Source organism: Vigna unguiculata, chromosome 9, assembly GCF_004118075.2.
Source record: "Vigna unguiculata cultivar IT97K-499-35 chromosome 9, ASM411807v1, whole genome shotgun sequence".
Lineage (NCBI taxonomy): Eukaryota > Viridiplantae > Streptophyta > Magnoliopsida > Fabales > Fabaceae > Vigna > Vigna unguiculata.
In genome coordinates, this window is record NC_040287.1 from 23,718,402 (window position 1) to 23,722,252 (window position 3,851).

Here is a 3,851-nt window from a genome sequence, read left to right on the forward strand (position 1 = left end):
CTTTAATAGGTTCTTCAATTTTTAGGGGTTTTTTTTATTTGACGAAGTCAATGCAATAGAATGGTTTTCAGATGAACAAAAGGTAACATTTTTATAATACTTTGTTTATTAAATTTTTTTCACCATAAACTTGAAGGTAAGGTTCTTCTTCAACTACTTTTTTGTTTCTTTCTTCTTCTTCTTTTTCTGGCATATAAGATTTTTGTGTTCTTTTGTGTTTCCTGGGTTGAAGCTTGAAGGTTATATTTTTTTCTACTTATTTTTTATCACCATAAACTTGAAGGTTATTCTTCTATTTTTTTTTTTGTTTATCTTTGCTAATACTATTTTTTTCTAAATCTCAAATTTTCGTGTTTTCCCTGTTCCTAGGTTGATGAGCTTCATTAGTTTGATTGTTAGAGAGTTAAAGCCATATGTCCAGATGTTGGTGCAGTCCTTCTGAAATATCGGTGAAAAAAATGTTTATCTTTACATTTGTAAGGTAACACTACACTTCTAAGGCTTCATGTTTTATTCTGGTGAAAAAATAGTCATGGGGTATACCTTAATGTATATGATTGTGACTTTTGAATTGCACTATTTACCTATTCAAGTAGTTGTTGGATATGCTGTTGTAGATCCAACCATTACATCTCAGTTCTTTTACTATTTATAGTAGATTTATCGTGTGTGTTTGTATTATTTACAATTTTCTTTCAAATCATACATACAATGGCAGTGTAGACCCCTCATCAAGTGGAATCCGTGTCTGATTAGTGAGGATGTTGGAGTTGGATTTAATGTCTGAGAATTAAGGCTCTTCTTTCTAAAGTACGATTTCTGAGCCATCACATGGTTTACTAATTAGGCTTCAAATGATTGTAAATGGTATTTACATGAACTTGGTTTTTTCTACTATTATATGTATTAGGTTGTTTATCATTTTCGTAAGATTGGTTTATTCTTATCACACTATACTAAATTATGATATGTTTATTGCATAGCACTTATACAATTGTATATTTCACAAGACCAATCCCATTTGAAGCAATCTTCAGGTGTTATTCAGGGAAGGTATACTAATTTTTCTATTTCATACTTCATGAATAATAATTTTATTATCTTATGAATAACTGATATTTGAATTTCCATGTAAAAAAATATAAATTAATGAAGACTATATTTTTGTCATTGATGCATTTTAGGCATTTGATGAATTTTATATTCAGAGGCAGGCAAAGGTAAACGTCAAAGGTGAATGTAGAAAGTTGTTCCAACAGGGAGCTACTGTCACACTAAAGGTGTCTTCCACAGGGATCTCAAGGTTCTTTTTCTCCATTTTCAAGTTCAAATTGCACCACATGGTTATCTTTGGTCTTGCGTTTTTCACACAAATGTTGTTATGTCCTTGCAGCTTGAGAATGTACTGGTGGATCACGAAAAAAAAGAACTTGAAAATAATTTATTTTGTTCTTAGTGTTTTACCCCAACATCTTAAGGTAAGATATTATATGCTTTCAACCACTTTAGGTAAAGCATATGGGTTTTCTTATTGGCTTAACCATGTGAAAATTTCTAGGGAGATGGATTGCTGCATACAACTTGTGGAAGTCGTAATAAGGTCTATGATGTTGTAACATTAGATGCATGGTCATGTTGTGTTTTATTGTATGCAATCTTGATTGGATGTTTACCTTTTATACGACAAAGATATGCTAAGTTTGTGAAGGTTTGTTCATGTTTGATGGTTTCTTATTAAAGTTTTGTAATGGGTTTCATGGTTTGTGGTTAAAGGTTTGTTCTTTTTTCATGATTTATGGTTAAATGTTTGAAATGGATTTTCTTAACAAATGCATTTGATTTCTCCCTGTATCTCCAAACCTGAAAGAAACATTTTTCGTTTCTTTGTTAAACTTTCATAATTTGCTTATTCTTATATTGATGTTAATTTGTATGACGCAGATCAGTGATGGATTTGGTTGTCTTTTATATCTGCTATGGGAGAGGAGCATATGTGTACTTAAGGACATTGGTCCCAAGTAATAGTTTCATGTCAGACTAATGGTGAAAAGTTGAAGTTGTAATTGGGATTATATAGTATTTATTTCTTTTTTCTCCTATACGTGGGTTTGATTTGCCAAATCAGCAAAAACTTATGCCATTCTTACGAGATGCGATCAAAATTGGATGGCTTTACTTGCTTCATATTCATATTATGTTTTCTTTACTTGTATTGAATTTATTTGGATAAATTTATACAAAGATAAATGTAAGAAGTTTCTGTTTAAGTAATCTTAGAGTAGTAGCATAAGAGAGATCTTACAAATTGGACAATCTTTACAAACTTCATTTATCTTATTTTCTTTTTCTACATGTGTCTTTCGAAAATATTATGGTAAGATATCTCTTTCAACCTGATGAAGAAAAGGCAAAACATTGCCTCAATTTTATTAGGAACTAGCCTATCAATTTTTTTAATTTTATTTAGGAAAAATAATATAATTCAACTTATTTTGAATAAATAAATTTTGAATGTGTTAACTATAATATATAGGTAGGATAAGGAAGTAAAAGACATGGTAATATTATTGTTAAAAAATATTTTAAAGAAAAATAATGTGACACTATAAACATTCTGCATAAGAAAAACGATAAAAATAGAGATTGATGTTTTAGTTTAATAAAAGCAATTTGCTCTTTTAGTTCAAATTGATTGATTTCAAAGATATTGGTCCTTCTACTTTTACGAGCTCTTGCCATTCATATTACCAAACTCATAAAACTGTAATCGATTATTTCTATTTTAAATTTGTATAAATTTCACCTTTTCAAAATAATAATTATTTTATTTTGAAATATGATTGAGAATAATTTTAAAGGATTAAATATTTTTAGAATCGATACTTATATAATTTGTTTCTAAATCTTTGTTCATTGACCAATTAATTCTATTAATTGTTTTTAATTTTTTAATTATGAATGGATTGATTTTTATTCATACTTTTTGAAATCTTTTAAATTTATTACAATTTTATTATTTTCATTTATAAGCTCAGTTTCAATATTAATTTATTTTTACAATTATGGTAGAGAGAAATTATCTTAATTATAGTAATTATATTTGATTTTGAAAAAAATATCAAAGAATCAATTTACATTCTCTTCCTTAATTCTATATTTATCATTACTATTGATATTATAATTTTATTTCATAATTATATTTCCTTTTGAATATTTTTGTTCAATTATTAACATTATTTTTACTATTATTAATTGTTAATATAATTATAATTAGCTGCTCTATTTTATTTTTTTTATTTATTAATTTCTTAATAGTACTATTTTACTACTCACTGGAAGATGAATTTGTATTTATTAAAAATTAAAAATATTTATTATATTTTATTATTTTTATTTAGGAGGTTAGTAACAATATTTATATATATATATTTTTAATTACAATGGAGACAAATTGTTTTAATCACAATTATATTATTGGTATTAATATTATTATTATTATTATTATATAAGTGACTAACTCCTAATAATAAAATATAATATAATATTGTACAATAATTAAATATATTTTACTATAATATAATATAATATATATTTTCAATCTAAAAGATATATCGTCATAAATTTATATCGTAATCATCGTTTTAAATGGTTATATTTAATTATTAAATTTAAAGTTTATATTAATATTTCAGTTAGTGTAATTTTACGATCTATATATCTCACAACAAATAATGGTTATTCTTATATAGATAAATATAAAAAGTAATGTTACTTTAAATAATATTGTAATAAAGAAGCTTATAAAGAAATTATTTTTAATAATCAAGATTGAAATCTAAATAAATAAAAAA

At 25.4% G+C, this 3,851-nt stretch overlaps 1 long non-coding RNA gene across 1 annotated transcript; it reads left to right on the forward strand.

Annotated features, from left to right (window-relative positions):
* Positions 1-369: 369 nt before the first annotated feature.
* Positions 370-2,238, forward strand: LOC114196211. Its single transcript, XR_003606636.1, has 6 exons — positions 370-481; positions 719-810; positions 984-1,053; positions 1,185-1,303; positions 1,394-1,478; positions 1,942-2,238. It is a non-coding gene; the product is annotated as an uncharacterized LOC114196211 (long non-coding RNA).
* The last annotated feature ends 1,613 nt before the right edge of the window (positions 2,239-3,851 follow it).